General features: G+C 37.4%; 1 protein-coding gene across 22 annotated transcripts in view; it reads left to right on the top strand.

Moving 5' to 3' along the window:
- Positions 1-23253, top strand: part of DST (dystonin) — a 510328-nt gene that overhangs the window by 112906 nt on the left and 374169 nt on the right. The window lies entirely within an intron of this gene.

Below are 23253 nucleotides of genomic sequence, written 5' to 3'. Positions count from 1 at the left end.
TTGGGATGGAATTCCGTATCCCAGCGCAGGGAGGGTGGTGGGGTGGGCGACGGCCTGTAGACGCCCTAGGGCGAGCAGTACAGTGCGGGGGAGGGGTTTGGTTTCCAAGAAGCACGTTGCGTTTTCTCTCCCTTGCAAAAGCTTTTAAGCACTACGCATAATCATAATTCTTCCTGGGAGGGTGGAGACCGATTAATTCTCCATAGGATTACTAAGGCATTGCTGCTCTTGCTTGGTATGGGGTATTGGTTAACCCTATCAAAAAGGTCCTTGGCTTCTTAAATAAATGGACTGTTTCACCACTGAGAGCATCACCAAATCATTTTTCTTAAAATGATCTTACATGAAAAAAGTTTATGGTTTGTGACTATATATCTATTCTTACGTATGATAAAGATTATTTGATAGTGTGATGCATGAAAGACTTTCGTCAGTGAGTCTGTGGTAAATTTAAACGTAAAGGAGTATATTTTGAGATATTTTTCTGCCTATCCTTTATGTTGGGGAAATTCTATGATAAATAGTATTGATATTTTAGTATCATGTTTATTTTGACTTTATAGTTAAATGTGACGTTAGATAAAGAGCGTCTTCTCATCTTAAAGGGTGTTTTTGTCTCTGGAAATTATTTTTCAGTGTGTCCAGACAGTCTCCTAACTGTGGCTTCTAAGCGCTCCACACCCAGGGGTAGCTTCCAGAGCCTTAATATATTCATGGTGAATAGTGTCCTATTTCATCGGTTGCATTCAAGTGGTTTTGCATCTTTTGAATATTTGCTGTGGTCTTAAGAAACTCAATTTCTGTAAATTGAATGGGGATTATATGGTTAAAAATGCATGTATCACTAGTTTTCTATTTGTGAAAAATAGAAATATAGAATCCTGAACTGAATAATTAAATTCCAAATCCCCCCAGAGCTCAAAATCTACCCATGAATATATTTCATCTCCTTCTAGAACATGTTTTATTATTGACATTCCTTTAATCCATGTAGAATTCTGTAAACAGCACAATCACAATTCCTTTGTGCCAAGACTCTATTGTGTATGACACTACCACTGAGCAAGTGCAATGATATTTTAGGCTAAAGCACATTTGTAGCATCTGTGTGTGTGTTCGTGTGCAATACACTCATGTTTACATCTGTCCTCCCATTTAAAAATAAGGTTCTTAATCAGTTGTTCCAGAACCTTAAAAATGAGAAATATTGCAGTATACTAATAAACCTCATAGAAGGTGTACACCTGTGCTCTTTAAGGTCAGAAAGAAAAAAGTCTGAAAGTTTGAAAGTATGTACCTTTTTTACTTTTGAAAAAAATGGTAGCTGTATGAATTTTTGTCCCATCAAGTTTTACCTCTGTGACACGTGGGTGATTGCAGGTGACTCGGAAAACAGACATGACTGAGGTGCTGATTTGACTTGCCTTGAGGAAGCGGATGTTATTTAAAAGATGGTTTTTATTTGCCTTTGGAACTAAAGGGAAATTGAAGACCTGGAGGCCATTGCAGTCTTCACTGCACTTCATTTTAATTATAACCTAATGATCAGTATTGCACTTACATGTACACTTTTTCAAACATATAGTCCCGAATTTCACCGAAAAAGTGAAGGTCGTTTCCTTCGTTTTCTTTGTGGTTTTAAAATGCTTAGGTCATCAATTTGTCCCCGGCTTTATAGATGTTCTGTGTTTCATCTGGTCTTGGAAAGGAGAGTAAGAGTATTGGCCAGTGTATTATGTGGAAAGCTAGAGACCTGGAAAACTCATTGTTTCCCGATGTGTTTTGAAGCCGGTTATGATTTCCCATCAGTATCCAATTCGATGACTTCATTACAGAGCTTATTATCCCGATGACTTGCTGTGGGGCTGATCTAATCAGAAAAGAATTGTAGTCTTTGAATAGGGAGTGTCAGTTCACTCAACTTTCAAAGTACAGTTGTTGCATTTTCTGAAATCATGCATTGTTCAAAACATTTTCCATTCCCATTTGAACGTAAGAGAGCTTATTTTGATTTTCATTTCTGCCCGAGTTCCTTGGTTCCAGGATGACTTTGCATTTGGCTGGAGTGTTATCAGGTTGCCAAGTGATCATATACCCCAGCTGTTGAATGTGTAAGCGGTGGGGTCAGCTGTAACATTCAGAATCTGTGACAGAAATGTAGAATTACAATAATCTATAATGTTAGCAGTTATGACTGTTAGGTTTAGAAGTTGAGAGTTTAGTCCTCAGATAGCTTTGGAAGGACTTCAGACCTAGCCTTCTGGAGCAAAACAAGAATAGCGGCAAGTGAGCGAGCCCTAATTATTTATGGTGTGGTCTATTCTTGGGTCTTGCTTTGGTCCTTTACTTCTGAGTGAAAATAGGCAACTGCTTGCTGAATTAGAATAACACAGAAAGAGCTATTTGCTGCAGAGAAGGGTGCAGTGTCCTGATTCATATTCCAATCCCTTTGCTTATAAAATATATTCATCGCCAGGATATTCAGGGCATCTGATTAAAAAAAAATCTCATTACTTCAGCAGATTACCACAGTCAGGGTGAATAAAGGCATTTATTTTGGAATAAAACTTATTTCTTTATTATTGTTTATGCTAGAAATTGCCCATGTCAGTGGCTTTCTTTAATATCTATAGTGAATTATGCAGTTTATTTACCATGTAAATAGAAAACATTTTTAGTAGGTTAGCACAAAAGATGCAGAACATCCCTCTTGTCTTTCCTGTCAGTATAAGGAAACTAACCTACATACTGTTGTTATAATTATTATATATTATCATATTATCAATATTAACTAGATGTCACTAATCTATGAAATGCTGCTGTTTGAGTCTATCATTGGAAGATTTTCTTTCCTCAACACATTGTTACTTTAAAAAATTGATACTAAGTGTGAAAATGAGATCACTAATGTGAACCCAATAAATTTTATTCTATACGTTTTAGACTTAACGGAAAAGGAAGGTAAATTATTTTGGTCCAAGAAAATGTATATTTTTCCATTTACCTTGAAATTAATCAGTTATCCCCAGACAGCTATAAAAAGGGTTTCATTATTATTCTCTATGAAAGCTGAGTGGCAGATTTCTTACTTATCTATATCTATATCTATCTATCTATCTATATATCACTAAAAAACCCTCTTCGATTAAGAAAAAGGCAAAATTTTCTGTTTCTCATGAAAATGTTGAGGAATTGCTAAAGCAATTGCTAAAGTCCCTTCTCTCATTAGAGCCGTGTGATTCTGCTTATGCCCATGGTGACAAAATGAACTGAGAACTACTCACAGCCAGTAGTTTTCATTTTCAGTTCAGTTTTAAGTCCTTACGTAGATATGTGAATGGTCAAAATCCTGTCTTTTACTGTGTAAATTAACTCTGGTGCCGGTTGAATTGAAGCTGGAGTGTAAAGGTTTCTTTACTTTGCTTCCTTCATACAGTGTGGCCTCAGTGGTTTTCAGCTGGCTTTAGGATTCTGCAAAATCTTGATTTCAGATTTCATCTCCTCCTGGAGCTTCATAGTCAGTTGTGTAATAAGTGACCTTTAACAGGGCTATATCATAATAGTGTTGCATTGTAGCTAGTTATGACAGTATTAGTCTGAGCTTTTTCTTTTCTTTTAAAAAATGAAATAGGCTTAACTGGTAATGACTGTTAGTTTAGATTGTGTTTGGCTATTTGTAGCAGAAACAGATGATAGTGTTTTCTTTTTCTCAGGGACTGAGAGGCCTCAGGTAGGACTGGGAGGGCTGTAGGGCACCTCTATTTGCCAGTAGGACCCAGACTCCTATGTTTCTTCTCGGCCACTTGTAGTACATCATGTGGTTGTTCTCTCATTACAAGATGGCTGCTGCTCTTCCAGCATTTGCGTCTCAATTCCAGATGGGAAGAAGGGGAAGTACAAGGACAAAGGACAAAAGATGCAGACAAGTTGATTAAGACTCCTTTTAAAGATCTTTTTTAGAAGCCCACTTAGCAGTTTTTGCTTGTATGTCACTGGCCAGAACTGTTATATGGGCCACTGCTGTCTGCAGGGCAGACTAGGAAAATAGACATTTTAGCTGGCCCCACTTAGTGCCCTGAACAAAAGTGAAATTCTGTTGGTAAAGAATAAGGAGAGGGGCTTCCCTGGTGGCGCAGTGGTTGAGAATCTGCCTGCTAATGCAAGGGACACAGGTTTGAGCCCTGGTCTGGGAAGATCCCACATGCCGCGGAGCAACTAGGCCCGTGAGCCACAACTACTGAGCCTGCGCGTCTGGAGCCTGTGCTCCGCAACAGGAGAGGCCACGATAGTGAGAGGCCCGCGCACCGCGATGAAGAGTGGCCCCCGCTTGCCGCAGCTACAGGAAGCCCTCGCACAGAAACGAAGACCCAACACAGCCAAAAAAAATAAATAAATAAATAAATAAAAATTAAAAAAAAAAGAATAAGGAGCGAATGGATATTGTGTTTGCAACCTGCAATGTGTGTCCTGAAATTGGAAACCTAAACTCTGGATGCATTAACAACCATAACACAATGTATGCGATTTTGCTCTAGTTGGAGAGAATATGAGAGCTCCCTTGACGTCTCTGAGGATTTTCCAGACGACACAGTTGAGTGTTTTATGATGTTGCAACATGGATTTGAAAAGTAATTTCCACCAAATAATTAGGATTTAAATCGGCCAAAGATCTTGTTCATTGCCTTACACTATAAGGAACACATATCAGTTCAGGAATGTAATGGGTTATTAGCTACTGTTAGTAAATTTAACTTTGAACCCAAAACATCACCCTCATGCTCCTTTAGTTTTGTTGTTGTTGTTGTTGTTGTTCTGATTTAGCCTTATATGGTTATCTCAACATTTATTTAGTCAGTGACTTTAAAAAAAGCTTTATGCTTTTAAGAACTTTTTATTTGAACAATTTGGAGATGCTTGTTTTTCTGGTGTAATGACGGTTTCAGGTACTAAATGATATGTAAGGAAAGGTGGTGAGGGCAATTTGTCTTAATGTTAATCTGCAGCCAGGCAGAGAAGTGTTTGTGTTTCTGCCTCTGGGTCCCGTGTGCCCAGCAGCCTGGCTCTGTGGGGAGCTGGGGGTTTGACCAAAGCATCTCGAGACTGAGATCCTAAGAACATCAGAAACTACAGAGGTAACACAGAGATGGAATTTCTAGGCTGTCATGTGTTCCTTTCCATTTTAGCTCCACAACTGAGTATACAAATGTATAAAACGCACTGAGATTATTTGCCTCTATAAGCCTGATGATTGAGTGAGAAGATTTGTAGTTTGCAATGTTTAGTATTTCATATTAATTTAAAAGAAACTCAGGTGCTTCTGTTACATGGGGCCCCTCTCTTTACAGTGGCTTTTGAAGAAAGTCTTCTGTGTTCATTTTTCAGCTCTTACTAATTTAGAGCACACATCTGCCTTCTACCAAAGAGGAATTTCAGGCAGCTATCTGCTGAAGTATATCATTATTTTATAAGCAATCAAATAAGGCTTTTATATATATATTTATTTTTGGTTTATCTCTTTTTTTATTGGAGTATGGTTGATTTACAATATTGTGTTAGTTTCAGTTGTACACCAAAGTGATTCAGTTTTATAAATATATAAAACTCCGTATATATATCTCCATTCATTTTCAGGTTCTTTTCCCTTATAGGTTATTACAAACTATTGAGTGTAGTTCCCTGTGCTATATAGTAGGTCCTTATTGTTTATCTGTTTTATATATAGTAGTGTGTATGTGTTAATCTCAAACTTCTTATTTATCCCTTCCCACTCCCGCCTTTCCCCTTTGGTAACCATAAGTTTGTTTTCTATGTCTGTGAATGTGTTTCTGTTTTGTAAATAAGTTCATTTGTATCGTTTTTTTTTTTTTAGATTCCACATATAAGACATAGAATGTGGTATTTGTCTTACTCTTTCTGAATTACTTCACTTAGTATGATAATTTCTAGGTCCATCCTTGTTGCTGCAAATGGCATTATTTCATTTTTTTTATGGCTGAGTAATATTCCATTGTATGGTCTATCCCTTTAATGCAATTTTATTTGCTGTAGTTTTCCACCCTACTTTCTTTTCTCTCAGGAGAGGGAGCAAATAGTTCTGCTGGGGTTGGGTGTTGGGGAAAGCTTTGTCCTTTTGAGTCAAATGGGATTTTACCCTGAGAGAGGCTGAAGGCAGCAGGGCGGGAATTCTCAGGAGGAGGGGCTGGCAAGGGTATTCCATTTCATTAGCAGAACCCGTTTGGAAAGTTTGGCTAAAGTGCGCAGTAAGCTTTAGTAGGTTTTAGGGATGGGATCGGATGGAGGTTATGGGAAGATGGATACGGGTGAATATGGAGGGTTATGTTGGACCAGATTGAAAAGAGCCTGGGATGCCACAGCCAGCCCCGAGTTTGGGGTTTCTTCTCTAGGCAGGCAGGGGAACTCTAATGATCCTTGGCAGGATGTTACCAATGAGATCAGTTTTAGGAAGATGACTCTGGTAATGGTGTGGATGGTTGAATGGGAAGGGAGACTCAGGAAGCAGAGAGACAGGGCAGGAGGCCACCGTGAAATAGGGGTGGTTTGAATGGAAGGCTGGATCGAGAGAAACTTATTTCAGAAGCTGACAGCACGGCTGATGGTTGGTTCTGCGTGTGGGGACAGCATGGGGTGCAATGACTTCGTTGTTGAAGTCGAAGATACTTGGAGTGTGTTCTTTTTCATTTGTAAAAAATCATTTTTAGTATGTGTTCACTAGAAAATATGGTTTTGAGTTTTAAAAATTCATTTAAAGCTGCTATTAAATAGACATTTAGCTTAAGCTATAGATAGATGAATCTAGTAAATTCAGTAAATGCATAAATATTTCTCAAAAAAAAAGAAAATATGGTTTTGAAACAGCAGTTTTTTCTCTTTTTTTATTTTTATTTTTTCTTGTTTTTTAAATTGAGGTGTAGTTGACATAGCATTAGAAACAAATTCTTAATATTAATCATTGCTAGACCTTCCTTTTTAGAGAAATGGAGTCAGTGCTGTTTGCTTGACCTTGGAAATACAGCCATAGAGTGACCTAGAAAACTGGAATGTTCTATTTAATGTAGGTTCCTGAAGAAATATCTTACCAGTCTTGTTGGCAATCCTCTCAGCATGATTTATAGTATCTTAGAGCAGTGAATCTGTTTTCTAAAAGCAAATAAAATGATTGGTTTCAGATCCTTTTTAAAAGTATTAATGATTAAAAGTCAATCTTTTAATATATTTCAACAACTTCTTTTGTTTGGTTTTATTTCAGAACAACCTCTTAATTTATTTGCTGTTTTTTTTCTACATAAACTTCAGCAAATTTTTAGAGTCAGTTTTGTTTGGTCTATAAGAAGGTCGATGGGTATATGATCATTTAATATAAGTTCTAAGCCATTCTTGAATTTATGTGTTGTGTTTAATTTTTAACTTAAAATAGTCAAAATAATAGCTACCGCTTATATTCCTACCTACTTATATGACAGGCACAGTGCAGGGTCTTGCAAATGAATTATCTATTATTTATAAATCTCGTAACTCTTTATCTTGACTACCACTACTGCTGTTTTGCCAATATGGACATTGAGGCTTAGAGAAGTTAATATTCCTGAAATCATATAGCTAAAAGTGGTAGCAATGACATTTGAACATCAAGTGTATATTCGATATAAACTACGTATTTTGAGTTTTGCTACATTGACCAGGAAATGTTGCAGAAATAGTGTTTATAAGCATATTTTTTATTAGAATTATGATTTTGATTAATACTAAAACTTTCTGAGGTGTGTTAAATGGATACATGAAATAAAAATTAATAGTTTAAAAATCCATAGAGATTGAGTTCAATTCAAATATTAAATAGACTTTGGAGCTTGAACTGTTATATCTTAGCTGGACTATAAATTCTAATGAGTAGATATCCATGAAAAGAAAAGAAAATTTTAATATGAGCTTTTCCAGTGTATATTTAGGTTGAGGAGATTTTTGAAAATAATTAAATTTTGTAAATGTCACTGATGAATGTGGCTGCTTTGATACATGCCTGAGATGTTTCCTGGAAAGAATCGTCAAAGGGAGTTGACAAAGTCCCGATTTTTCTCTAGTGGGTGAAAATATTTCCCAGTGAATCCTGGTATTAGAGACATTATACAAAGATACCATTGTCTCAGTGAATTAAAAACATGCCCCTATATTCAGTGTTACAGTTCTCTGTGCTGGCTTTGCCAGTGTGACAATTTGTATTCTTGATGTTGGGCATGAAATGATACTACTTGGTGGCTTACTTTATCCTTCCTGCAGTGAGAGCCACATCTCCTTCACTCTCTACCTCACTGGGTTAATAAAGGTGGGATAAAATAGGGCATATGACGTCTTTTGAGCAGTAGAGATTACATAGTCAGTCAGTGAATGAGGAAGACCTAAGAACGCAAGTCCTCTGTCTGCTCCTAGGGCAGTAGCCTTAAAAAAAATAGACTGTTTTTTAGAGCAGTTTTAGTTTTATGGAAAAATTGAGCAGAAAAGTACAGAGTTCTTCAGTACTCCCTTCCTTCCCCACAGTTTCCCCTTTTGATATTTTGCATTGGTGTGGTACATTTGTTTTAATTGATGAACCAATATTAATACATTATTATTAACTAAAATCCAATTTGCATTAGTAACGTTGCATAGTTCTTTCTGGGCTCTCTATCCTGTTCCATTGATTTATGTGTCGTTTTTGTGCCCGTATCATACTGTTTTGATTACTGTAGCTTTGTATATGGTCTGAAGTCAGGGAGCCTGATTCCTCCAGCTCTGTTCTTCCTTCTGAAGATTGTTTTGGCTATTCAGGGTCTTTTGTGTTTCCATACAAATTTTAAAATTATTTGTTCTAGTTCTGTGAAAAATGTCATCAATATTTTGATAGGGATTGCATCGAATCTGTAGATTGCCTTGGGTAGTATGGTCATTTTAACAATATTAATTCTTCCAACCCAAAAACATTGTATATCTCTCCAACTGTTTGTGTCATCTTTGATTTCTTTCACCATTGTCTTATAGTTTTCTGAGTACAGGTCTTTTACCTCCTTAGGTAGGTTTATTCCTAGGTATTTTATTCTTTTTGATGCAATGGTAAGTGGGATTGTTGCCTTAATTTCTTTCTGATAGTTCATTGTTAGTGTATAGACATGCAAGAGATTTCTGTATATTAATTTTGCATCCTGCAGCTTTACTGAATTCATTGATGAGCTCTAGTAGTTTTCTGGTGGTGCCTTTAGGATTTTCTGTGTATAGTATCATGTCATCTGCAGACAGTAACAGTTTTACTTCTTTTTTCCCAATTTGGATTCCTTTTATTTCTTTTTCTTGTCTGATTGCTGTGGCTAGGACTTCCAAAACTATGTTGAATATGTACAGTTCTTTGGGAATTGACAGATGTGTGTCATGTGTCCACCACTGCAGTATCATATAGAATAGTTCAACAGCCGACAGATCCTTTGTTCTACCTGTTCATCCTCCCCATGCCCATGCCTCTGGCAACCACTGATCTTTTTTTGTCTCCATGTAGTTTTATCTTTTCCAGAATTTCCTGTAGTTGGAATTGTACAGTATGTAGCCTCTTCAGACTGGTTTCTTCCACTTAGTAACATGCATTTAAGTTTCCTCCATGACTCTTCATGGCTTGATGCTCAGTTCTTTTTATTGTTGAGTAATATTCCATTGTATAGATTTACCACAGTTTGTTTATTCATTCACCTTTTGAAGGACATCTTGGTTGCTATCAGCGTTTGTCAGTTTTGAGTAAAGATGCTTAAACGTTTGTGTGTAGGTTTTTGTGTGGACCTAAGTTTCCAACTCCTTTGGGTAAATACCTGGGAGTGTGACTGCTGGATCATAGGTAAGACTGTGTTTATCTTGTAAGAAACTGCCAAACTGTCTTCCACAGTGGCTGTACCACTCTTCATTTCCCCCAGCAGTGAATGAGAGTTCCTGTTGCTCCACATCCTCACCACCATTTGGTGTTGTCAGTGTTTTGGATTTTAGCCATTCTGATAGGTGTGTAGTAGCATTGAATTGGTTTAATTTGCATTTTCCTAATGACATATGATGTGGAGCATTTTTTCATATGTGTATTTGCATTTGTATATCTCCTTTGGTGAGTTGTCTGTTCAGATCTTTTGCCCACTTTTTAATTGGGTTGTTTCTTTTCTTCCTGTTGAGTTTTAAGAGTCCTTTGTATCTTTTAGATGTCAGTCCTTTATTACATATGTTTGGCAAATGATTAGTAATCTTTTCATTTTTTAAAAAATTTACTTAAATGCCAATTTTATTAATTAAGTTTGAGTTTTGAAATTTTAATTCTATTTCAAAAATGTTTTATTTTTAATTTTTATTTTATATTAGAGTATAGCTGATTTACAATGTTGTGTTAGTTTCAGGAGTAAAGCAAAGTGATTGAGTTATACATATTCATATATCCATTCTTTTTCAGATTCTTTTCCCATATAGGTACTACAGAATATTGGGTAGAGTTCCCTGTGCTATACAGTAGGTCCTTGTCAATTATCTATCTTATATATAGTAGTGTGTATATGTTAGTAGTCTTTTTATATTCTCACCTCCTCTTGACTTTTGAACCATTGCATATTATAGATATTATTTAAATAAATAAGGCCCTGGGTATTTCCTTTCATATGGGCATGTTATTTATAAGTAATGTTTTGTTTTGGGTACGTACACCCTGTGGACCTCGTAATGTAGACTTGCATGGGGTGGCTCAGAGTTCAGCAATCTGACAGTTTGCTTTGGTGTATCTACATGTGCTGCTGCTACAGTTCAGGTATCTGGCTCGCTGGCAGCTATGATGCTTTATAACACTTGAGTCTAAAATTAGTTGAACTGTTCTATTTTAAGGATAGGCTGACATTAGTAGTCCAGGTCCTGCAAAATATGGAAAGTTGAACTCTTAGGATATTGAATTACTTCTTTTAAAATGTAATCAGAAGTAGGGCTACATAGATAGTAGTTTGCATAATATTTTAGAGAATTTTTGTGATGGTGGTTTGATTATAGCCTGGGTGTCATGCCATATATATATATATATATATATATATACATATATAAAATGTCTAATAACACACAGTTTTATGTTACCACTTAGAATTAAGCAGCAGGTAAATGATCATATTTGAGTTTTAAAACCGTGAGTTATGAGGTACAGCAAGATTACTTGATTTTCTGTTTTTGGTTGTTCATTTTGTGATCTTTGTGATAACTTTATCTGCATAACAGAAACTAGAGAATATTGAAAATACTTGGTAGATAAAAAGCCAAGTGGTTGAAATTCAGAGTTTGATTTTGCATATAGAGTAAATTTTATAATCTTTTTAAGGGAGGGCTTATGGTTATGAAGGCATTTGTAGTATTACTTGAATGTGTCTTTCAAGCAATCTCAGAAGCTAGAACAACTTAGTTACTACAGATGTCTTAGTCTTTATACTTTTCTTTGAAGAACAGAAGAAGGATTGAAGAATTCTAAATTACAGAAAGCAAAATGCAAGGGTGCTTTATATTTCTTGTGGAAAAACAGATGTACTTAATCTCCATGCTTTCCCATTTAGAAAACTATATAGAAATTAAAATTTGTGCTTCAATAGAATTAAAATAAAATAAACAGAATAAAATACTTTTGTAATTTGTCTTTCATTGAAAACATTCAAGCAGTATTGTTCCCAACCTCATCTTTCCCATATTTCTCATCAAGGATTAATTGATTACATGCTCAGTTGCACAAATTACTGTGTCACTTAAACCCTCCCCAAGCCTCCGTCATATGTTCTAATCAGCTTTCCTTAGGAAAGCTGGACAGAGAGGAAGCACTGGGGCCAAGAAATTGATCTTCACCAAATTGAAATATGTGGTTTAATTCTAAATGGTTATTGATCACATACATAAAAAATGTTCAGAGGAACTGGGGCCTGTGGAAGGAAGAGGAACCCAGGCTACAGGGCTGTAGCCTCCGGAAGAGCAGAGATGGGTGAGGATGCAGGGCCACCTCCACGTAGTGTAAGTTAGAGCCTCAGAGAGGACCCAGCCAAGCATCCAGAAGTCTAAGGAGTGGGACTGGCATCTGAAGGGAGGCAGATACCAGTGGGAGGAGGCTCTGTGTTGTGGGTGAGGATGGGCAGTGTCGGTGGAGGGTTTTCTGCACCTACCTTTTCATCTGCACAGTCTGTCCTTGCACTTCCTGCTTTGCATTGTGGGAAGAGTATTATCATAATGATTTAATCAATACTTTAAACCAGACAGATTTTGTTTGTAGGTAATCAGCGTTAAGCTGTAAATTTTATCCTCTGCTTTTAAGAACTCTGAATATATTGTCAAATATATTATCAATACCATGAATATATTATCAAATCTGAGGCTTCAGTCGTGAGAAATAACTTTTAGGCATGGCTCAACAAATGTAAAGACTGATTGAGACAACTTGTTTTTTGAGGAAGGCCTGTATTGCTATGAACTTCCCTCTAAGAACTGCTTTTGCTGCATCCCATAGATTTTGTATGGTTCTGTTTTCATTGTTGATTGAGACAAGCTTAACACGGTGTAGGAAATTCTGAGTTAGATCGATGATCATAATTATAACACCTTGCATATTGATCGTATTTTTATATACATGCTTTAATTTCATTCTTACGCCTCCTCTCTGAGATAGGTAACATAAGCGTCAGTTCCCTTATTTTGTAACCAAGGAAACCAGTTCCCATGATTGCATTGACAGGTGGCCGATTGGCATTCTGACAGCCAGTCCACAGAGCCCTCTCCTTTAGGTAATTGTGGCCCATCTTTATATGCATTCACAGTTTATTATTAATGTATAGATTATAAGTAATGTATGTGATGAGAGGTGAATAGTCTCAGTTTAAGTAAACAGCTATTGAATATGTCCTGGAATTATTGGTAGAGGTCTATATTTAGGAAGGAGATAAATACGGGTTCCTTTTTTGTGTAACTTTGTTTTGGGCTATCCTTAATCTATAAACTTCAGTGAAAAATTCTCTTGCTGGCTATTGGGGATTTAGGTACCTGAGGGAAAAACTCCATTATCTTTTACTTCCATTGTTAATTGAAGCAGCTCTTAAAATTATAGGGTTTTATGTTTAGACAGAAAAACTATCCCATTGACTAAAGGTATAATTTCTGTATTAGTGGAAAAGGAGGAACTATGTAAGTTTTGGGTGGAATGTGAGAAGAAAAATCAATGACACAAACTAGCAGCTAGCATGTTTGGAAAATAAAGAAATATACAAAATAGGAACAAAAAATAATCTGTAGTTCCATTATCCAGTATACTAATTAATGTTCTGATATATTTCCTCTCCTTTTCCATTTCTCTTTTTTCTTTAATATGTAACATTTAAAAATTTGGACCATGTATGTAAAACTGTATCTTGCTTATCTACTTAATATATCATGGTATTTTCTAATGCTATTAAATATTGTTTCAAAATATTTTTAATGACTGATGCATGTGTTCTGTTATGTATAGTGATAAACAATGTCATGACACCATTTAAGTAATTTTGTATTCTGATGGATTTGGTTAATATTACTACATTGGTATCATTGGATCTAATTACAAGCTTCAGAAATAGAAGTTTTAAAGATCAGAAAGAAATCATATGGATTATATAAGCCACTTAACAATTAACTGTTTATAAGATACTGCCTAATTCATGACTGAGTAGATTCTTGAGTTATAGATCCAATTAAAAAATTCTAATCAGTCTGAATTCTAGAAATTCCACAATAAAGGAAGCAGTGACTAATAATGTAGAGATCTGGTTTCCATTCCTGGATCTTGATATTAACTAGCTAGTCTTGGATGGGCTTATAAATTAAAGGAATGATTGCCTCCTCATCCTATAATACTTTCCTTAATGAATTAATTATTCATTTAGAAAACATTCATTGAGTGTTTCTTGTGTGATAGTAAGTATGCTAGATCCTTAGGGTGATCGACATAAGGAAGTCAGTGGTCTTTTATTTTTCTTGTTGAGTTGTGGACGTATCACTTTATTCTGACGTGATGATCTATCTGGTTCTCCTTGACATCACTCTCTGACATACTTTCCATTTATTGTTTTTGGCATCCACGTCATTTTTTATTTGAGATGATCACCATATTCATAGTTTTAATTTATTTATGGAACTATTATTGATTCCTTTTGAAAACCTTTTGAAAATGCCTTCAGGACTTTTGATATAGGCTGTAATCGTTGATTGCATTTACCTTTCATTACTTGTGCTGGTCTTCAAGATTATACTCTTTGTTAATGGTACTGAATTTAGCAGTATTTGGGGGGCTAGGTTTATTGGTGACATTGATTGAAGTAGAACTTTGGAAGAAATTCATAATTTAAAACCTTTTTCCACTTTCTTCACATGCATTAATGATATGTAAACTTGGTGCCTTCGACTGTGTGCAAATGACCTTTTTGGGGAGGTTTTAAAACTGTTCTCTGTCTTAATTGCTGTGTGCTGTACTTGTATGTCTAGCTCTGCATTTCTTTAGTGTTTGGTTAAATGATGGCCTTATACAACTTGAGAAAGGCCTAAATGTCGTCCCCTCCGAGGCTTCTCCTTCCATCTCTAGTTAAATGGAAGATTTTTCTTGTACTTCTAATTCTTCGCTTTGGGAATGAACGTGAACAGAAAATTCCTGGTTGCCCATTCTTTGAGTCTGAGGTGAAGCTCCCCCCTCAGGACTGAGGACTGTGGCCTTCAGTTTTGAATGCCTTCAATCTGGGGGGTTGCTTAAGCTGTTTGGATTTGTTTTTCTCTTCCCTCATTAACCGCTCCTCCGACCAGTGAACAGAACTGTACAGTAAGTCCCCTGCATACGAACTTTCAAGTTGCGAACTTTCAAAGATGCAAACGTGTGTTCGTATGTCCAATCACGTAAGCTAATTCACGTGTCTGGCATACATTATCACGTGCATGCATCCTCTACAGGTTGTTGTGCTTTTGTGTACTTTACTGTACAGTAGTGTATAGAGTACAGTATCTTTATTTCAAGCCCAGGATGTCCAGAAGCAAGTGTAAAAGTAGCAGTGATGTAGCTGGTATTACTGTACTTTTCAAGGTACTGTACTGTAAGATTAAACATGTTTTCTTTATTTTTTGTTTATTTTTGGGTATTATTTATGTGAATAGTATTATAAACCTATTACAGTACAGTACTGTATAGCCAATTGTGTTAGTTGGGTACCTAGGCTAACTTTGTTGGACTTACAAACAAATTGGACTTAAGAATGCGCTCTCAGAGTGGAACTTGTTCCTATGTAGGGGACTTACTGTAGTTCTGCATCTAACCCTGATTCTGCTCTCCTGCTGGCGCATCTTTGAGAATTACCATTGCTTGTGGTTGATACAGAGAAAAGATAGAAACGGTGAGTGTGCTGATTTTCCTTCCTTTCATTTTATACTGGAGAAAGCTGAAGTCCAAGGAAGGTGGGGGTCAGCAGAGGGAAAAGCAAGATCTGCATTGAGGTCTCCTGATCTCTGCGTCTCCACACCACTCTGTCTCCTTTTCTGCTCGCTGGTAGATAGAAGAGGTGCTTTCATTGGCTATGTCTAAGCCACTTATTGAAAAAGCCATGGCTTATGAGAGAATTAGTAAGGAAATTAATGTAGAAGAAACGAGTGGAAAAAGTGAAGCAACAGGGAGCCAGAAGTAGTGTGGTAGTGTCCTTCTAGACATGCAATGAAAGGGATGCTGAGTTTTCAGTGTTGCATTTGATGTTTATGGACTTTGGGGACCAGTGGGATGTCAGTGAAGATAAATTGCATGCAGCAGGTTCATCACTGTTCTGGAGCTTTAAGAAAGAGATTAGGCATAATATAAATTGGATTCATAACATGCAGTTAAAATATTCCTCCATTTTGGAAGGTTCAGTGACAGTTTGGCTGCAGCTTTAGGTCAGTGTGTGGATACCTGGCTGTTTCCTAGTTAACTACAAGATTCAGGCTCCAAGCAGGCAGATCTGGGCCACCGACCACTCCCATTCTTGCCCCTTCCCCATGGCCTGCCTTCTGAGGATGTGTGGGCATCTGGGGCAATCACTTCTGCTGTGGATCAGGACTGACAGAGGAGGAGGTGATGCTTTATGACCTCAGTTCTAGTCTGCGTCCAGAGTGGGAGCGGCAGTGGAAGGGATGGGAAGTTTGGGTTTGCTCACACCCCAGAGGGGCATGTGGTGTGTGTGGGGGGTTGGGGGTGTGTGTGTAGAAGGGAAGGGAACGGAAAGAGGAGAGGGAGCTTACCTCTTGGTGTCTCTGGGAAGTTGGAGGTGTAGGTTTTAGGTGAACCGTGGCCTGACTCCATTGCCCATCTTTGGTTCTGTGTACTTAACATTTACCTCCCCCATACCCTCTATGCTCAGGTGTGCTTCTACTGGCTGGTCCAGGCTCCTCAGCCCCCCTGTGACAGCAGCAGGCAAGTATGTGGTTGGGAGGATGTGATTTGGAAAGTGTGTTTCCAATAGGAACATGCCTAAAAACATTGTATGTATTTATTAAACTTTATTTTTTATAGATCCAGTGTTATATATTTTAATTATTCTAGATATGACTCCAAAATGTCAATGTATGTTGTACAGCAATAATGTTGTTTTACCATTTTTAAAATTAAAAATAGAGCTTTGTACTACCGGGGTTATCTAATCTTTATTTAAACAGCATTTTTAAGAGAAAATGTGTTCTGAGTTGGTTGTTTGGAATTTACAAGTAAATTTCTATAGTAAAATTTTCACTGGCAAATTTTTGACCGGGGGCAGGTCTAGGGAGAAATTTAAAGGATTTTAGAAAAAAGTTAGAAACAGTATTTTTTTAAAGTTAGTAACCACTTGTATTCTTATCATCATCTTCCAAAAGCATTTAGTATAACATCCAGGACTGGCAAGGAGGTGGGGCAACAGTACTCCATGCATTGCTTCTGACATGTGCTTCATTACCATCTTTGGGGAAAGGAGGTTGCTGCTGAAGTCACACCTACCGTGACCCCAAATTTCAGCATCTTCCCTACAGGTAGAATTCAAGATATTTATTGTGGCATTGTTTATGATAGCAAAGTACTAGAAACAACCTGAATGACTAGGGGATAGTTGAATAAATTTAGATACTTCTGTACCTTGAAGTGTTAAGGAACTAGTAAAAAATATGAGTTAGATGTCTAATTATTGACCCATAACATTTGACCGATGTATTATTATTATTAAAAAAATTTTTATTTATTTATTTATTTGGCTGTGCTGGGTCTTAGTTGCAGCACACGCGATCTTCGTTGCGGCGTGCGAGCCCTTTAGTTGCAGCATGCAGGATCTTAGTCGCGGCATGTGGGATCTAGTTCCCTAACCAGGGATTGAACCTGGGCCCCCTTCACTGGGAGCATGGAGTCTTAACCACTGGACCACCAGGGAAGTCCCCCGATGTATTATTAAGAAAAATTAAAAGGCAAAGGACTAATGTGTATGGCATTTTTATAAAAAAAAAGGAAAAAGAAAAAATTTTATACTGAAACATAGGGAGAGAGATGAAGGTTAGAAACCGAACTGTTAATAGTGGTTAACTCCAGGGGGTAAGATTTCTTTTTTTCAATCTCGGTATTTGACATTTTAAAAAAGTAGCTATTACTTCTGTAATAAATATAAATACCGCCACAAATAAAGTAGAACGTTTAAAAGAAGAAAATTATTAAATATTTGCGTCTATGTGATGAAACAGTGCTGGTTTTTGAGAATAGCTTCCTCCATGTGAATCAGACAGGTATAATTTATAAGCAACATTGTGGGTATTAAGTGACATTGGCTTAATAGACCATCTGGCACTTTCATGAACAATTTACAGACTTATGGTTTGTGTGGTCCTTATGGCTGAGGTGGTTCATTATGACCTCAGCTATCATTCTTAGCATCTGATTTGATCAGACACTTGCAGGCAAGGTCCAGTGGGGAGAGAAGTTGCTGACTCAAATAGTCAGGCAGATGGAACCATGGTCTCTAAGGAGTGCTGTCCTTAGCCACAGTTCTGTTTGTTTTCTTATATGGCTTCATTTTTTACTCATTTATTTAACAAATTATCTGAAAATGTATTGAGTGCCCATGACATACACAAAGATGAAAAAAAATGGTGTTGCTTTTTGTTTTAGGAGATCTCAGTCTGTTGGGGAAAACCAGCAAGATGAATTATGGAACAATTACAATGCTGTACATGCAGTTTGAATAAAGTATCCAATGAGTGACTTTCTTACACCCTTTACCTGGTGAGGCCAGCATGCCCTGTATTTCTTAGCTTCTTTCATAAGGTTTTATTTCTCTGACAAGTAGGAATACAGAAATTACAGGAGAGCCCTGTTATAGTACAACATTTTCTTTTTCTGTGGATTGGAATATAACATAACCCCAGGGTTAGAAGGGAATACCTAATACTAAGAGATGATATGGATATACAGCAGGGAGACTGAGGAAAATGAATTGCATATTTGTTTATAGGATCATCACATAAGGGAATATTGAATAGTTTTGACAAGTTGGGAAACTATAGCAAGTATTTTTTAAGTCTTTTAAATATTTCTAGTGCTTATCATGGTACTTGGCATATTGTAAATGCTTAATAATTATTTCGTTTTTTAACTGATTGAATGAATGAATTTCTTTTGAGGGTTTGGGCTTTAAGATTTTCTGAATTCAGTTTCTTAATAAAGCTAAATAGAATTACTCTGTCTTAAGGTTCATTAATACTTTCTTTTCAGTTTCTAATTTGCTATTAATGCTCTCCAGTATATTTTTCATCTCTAGAAGGTCAGTTTGGGTTTTTTTCACTTATTTTGTGTCTTCTGTGTCTCTCCTTAATATGCTTATGCTTTTCTCTATCTTTTTGGACACGTGGAGTATATTAATAATAGCTGTTTTAATATCCCGGTCTACTGCTTCTACTTTTTGTGTGATTTTCTGGGTCTGTTCCTTTGATTACTGTTTTTCCACATTATGGTCACATTTTCCAGCTTCATTGCATGTCTGGTAATTTTTTGTGTAGATGCCAGACATTGTTAATTTTACTTAGTTGGGTGCTGAATTTTTTTAATCTTCTTTTAAGTGTTTTTGAGTTTTGTTTGTGATACAGTTAAGTATTCAGAATAGACTGACCCTTTTAAGGTTTGCTTTTTAAGCTTTGTTAGGCAGGACCAGATCAGCTTTAGCCTAGGGCTCGTTTTCCCCACGACTGAGGCAACACCCTTTTGCATTCTGCCTGCTCTTTTCTGGTGGTTCTTCACCTGGCTCTGGTAGTTTCCTTACACATATGTACACACCTCAGGTAAATGCAACCCCTTGTGTATCTCCAGACTTGGCCTTTGTGCAGCTCTTTCCTGTTCTCTGCACTGAAATTTCTGATGGTCTTGACCTCCTCAGGTGAGCTGTCTCCTCCTCTGAGGGAGACCACCTTCTCCCTCCCCGACCCCAGTCCCCCCAACGCCTGCACTGTAGCCTGGAAACTCACTCCATGCAGTTTGCTTGGGGGTGTGATAAAGGCTCACCTTGTTTGTTTCCCTTTTCTCAGAAATCACTGTTGGCTGTTCTGTCTATTGTGTAATGTCCAAAAACTGTGGTTCCATAAATTTTGTCTCTCTTTTTAGAGACAAATATAGTTGTGTCAAGTGGGAGAATGAATCCAGTTCCTATTCCTCCATCATGCCCAGAGGTGGAAGGTCCTCCTTTTCTCTGTTTTTATTTTTTAAAAATTTATTTATTTTATTTATTTGTTTTTGACTGCATTGGGTCTTCATTGCTGCGTGCAGGCTTTCTCTAGTTGTGGCAAGTGGGGGCTACTCTTCATTGCAGTGCATGGCTTCTCATTGTGGTGGCTTCTCTTGTTGCAGAGTACGGGCTCTAGGTGCAAGGGCTTCAGTAGTTGTGGCACACGGGCTCAGCAGTTGTGGCGCATGGGCTTAGTTGCTCCGTAGCATGTGGAATCTTCCTGGACCAGGGCTCAAACCCATGTCCCCTGCATTGGCAGGTGGATTCTTAACCACTGCGCCACCAGGAAGCCCTCCTTTCCTCTTTAAAGAAGGCTCGTGTGCATATAACTTGTGCATAAATTTTCTTTTGTTACAACTAGATGGATTATAGAAATGTAGACTTAAAACCCTCAAAGTCCTGCATATACAGTTCATCTACATGTTTATTACGTTCTTTCTGTTTGGTGGGTGCTCTGGACTCGGCTGGTGAAAGTTCGGGAAGGAAAAAGCATGGTCCCAGTTCATGTGTTGCCTTCGTGTTAGTATGACCCTGAGATGAGAACATCATTGTACAGCCGGAGAATGAAGACATGACACATAGATTTCAGTATTTTCACATTAACATAAATGTTTCTATTTATGTGATATTTAAACTTGAGTCAGTTTAATAAAAGGATGTTACCATAGTCGGGTGGGGAGGAGGGAAGGATTCTTTTTTTAGCGACAGCACATTTACTCTGAAAAATAGAGCAGAATCATAGAGCTGAGATTGCATCATTTAGCGTTTGCATTTTATGAGAAGAATTGGGCTCAGAGATATTAAGCTCTTTGAACTAGTTAGAACTAGAGTTAGAACTGGAGCCCAGGAATTCTAATTTGTAGCATTTCCCACTTAATCATGCTGTCTTTGTACTTTGAAGCACCCAGATGCATGTGCTGTTCTCTTCTTCCTGGGCCCAACCACGTAGTGTGAGTCTTAGGGCCCAGCAGCCTGTTTTCTTGCAGGCTTTGTTATGTGCTGTGTAAATTCTGCCGTACTTTTGGCTTGAATTGGAATATTTAGTTGGTCCTTCTGAACACATTATTCTGTATTGCATTAGGTCCTAACAGAGACAGGCACTGAGCAGTTGGGAGACAGTTGAGTGCTTGACCATTATTTTGAAAGTTTATATTTGTGTTTCAGCCGGAGTGACTGTGGGCCCGTTTGATATTGACTTGACTTGCGAAGTAATGTCAGAAGGTCAAAACAATTTTCAGAGTTGTATTGATTGTATCTGATGACAGTTTGGCACTTGACTTTTACATCCTTAAGGTGGCCTTCATATTGAACCATGGCAAATTAGTCCTGTTATTTTTAAAGAATACTGACTCCGTCTGGCTTTGGCAGTGCAGAAAATGCAAGGCTGGCATAGTTATACACAAGGGTACGTGGTTCTTTGGGGACACAGTTTTGAAAAGGAACCTGAACTTGGCAGTCAAGTTTGTATACACATTACCATGTAGGGACAAGGAGACTAGAGATAACTAACATTTTGATGTGCCACCCTTTCTTTTTTTCCTGTGAAAAGGAAAGAAATTAAAGATGATTTATTATAATAAATCTGTAATAACAGGCAGTAGTGTGCTGGTAAATTCTTGACAACCGATTCTTCCAGGATAAAGTCTTGATTTATAGCATTTGTGCTTTTCCATGGTGTAAGTATTTTCACCATGATTGATTTCAGGGTACCAGCTTGACATCACTGAATGCAGAGTTGGAAAGAGAGGTATAGTATCTCACCATGACCTGGTGCTTCCACCATGCAGGTGCCATAGATGTAAATAGTAAAATGTAGTGACATCATTAGTAAGTAACAAGTTGTGAATATTTATTATCTTGGTTTTTAATGTAACTTGTTTAATTGTAGCTTTAGGTAATTTAATTTTTTAATGATGGCTGTGGTTAACAATTGGCTAACAAAATTCTGGAAATTCAGCAGTTCACTCAAGCTAGCCTACTGCTGAAAATAGGTAACATTTATTGAGCACATACTATCTGCCAGGCATAGTCTAAGTGTTGTGCATGAATTATGTCATCTTCTGATTAACCCTATGAAGTAGGTGCTTAGATAATTTCCATTATACAGTTGATAAAGTTGAGGCACACAGAAGCGTAGTAATTGCCCAGGTCACAGTTTGGGAGTAGCTGAGCTGGGGTTCAGAACCAGGCCACCTGTTCCTAGAGCCTGTCCTCTTAACCGTCTTGCAGTACTGCCTCTTGAGGTTAAAGATATTCTTGAACATGAGGCCGTCGTAGCTATGATAAATTTTAAGTAAAACTACTCAGTCTTCAGAGTTATTTTATGACTTGTTTCAGTAATTGTTTAGATTTGATTTGAATTTTCACTTATGATAAAGTGTTACTGTCTTTAATATATGAAGTGTTTATGTAAATCAGCAAGAAAAGCAGTACTCTCTCCAGTAGAAAAACAGCCCAGTGATTTCAATAGTCAATTCATGAGAACTGGCCATGGCCTGTGGGCAGTGAAAGCAGGGACAGTGTCCATTCTCCTCACTGTGATGTCAGTCCCAGCCTTGCAGAGTGCCTGACCCAGATCAGGGCTCCATAAAGACCATTTCATTCCTGTTAATTTTTTACATGTCTTAATGAAGCATATATAAAGATTTCTTGACCTTTTCCTTATATAAGGCTGTTTTCTAATGTTGCCTTAATTAAAGAAAGGAAAATTTTCAGGAAAGTGTTTCTTACTGTATTGTTAGAGACATTTTATTATTAAAAAACCCTAAGTTCAAACAAGGATGAGGAGGCCTAATCAGTTTTTTTCTTAATTATAATTAAGAATCAATATATGCTGTTTTATGTAATTTCAGTATGTAAAATTGATATTCCTAAATTTGAGACCTAGTGGAATTATGAGAAATTGCTATGAAATTTCTAGAGCCTTTAGGTTACAGGTAGTGAAGTTTTAATGCATCGAGCTGCTTATCTACAAACCTTTTTGAGGAATGCACGATACACCCTGGACCGTTCAGAGACTGATGTTTCACAGTGTGTCTTTTCTCAGCTTTCCATCTCTTCCTTCTCTCTGGAAGATGTAATTTTGGCCACCTCTGAGCTCACAGGGACTTCTGAAGGATGTTGTGAATTACCTCGAGATATGGTGAAACATATCAGAATAATGTTTTTGGTGCTGACAGCTGAATTTTGGAGATTAGGAATTAGAGCTTTTTGAGTTGGTTTGAAAGAAGCGTTTTGGTGATGTTAATAGACTTGTCATCTCTTGGTGTGGGCAATCAGGGACTTCCAGTAGTATTTCCTTCTGAAGATGGAAAAGGCAGTAAGGGGAAGAAGAAGGAAAAGGGACAACGTTGATTGAATGATGGTGACCCGGGGTCAGATCCAGCCCAAGTGTGTACATGCATTACGATTAAAGTGAAAGCTGTCTTTTTCAGCACCCAGGGGAGATGGCGTGGAGTGGGTTCCT

This window comes from Balaenoptera ricei, chromosome 11 (genome assembly GCF_028023285.1).
Source record: "Balaenoptera ricei isolate mBalRic1 chromosome 11, mBalRic1.hap2, whole genome shotgun sequence".
Classification (NCBI taxonomy): Eukaryota; Metazoa; Chordata; class Mammalia; order Artiodactyla; family Balaenopteridae; genus Balaenoptera; species Balaenoptera ricei.
Note: the sequence above shows the minus strand (reverse complement) of the source record. Positions and strands in the feature narration are given on the sequence as shown.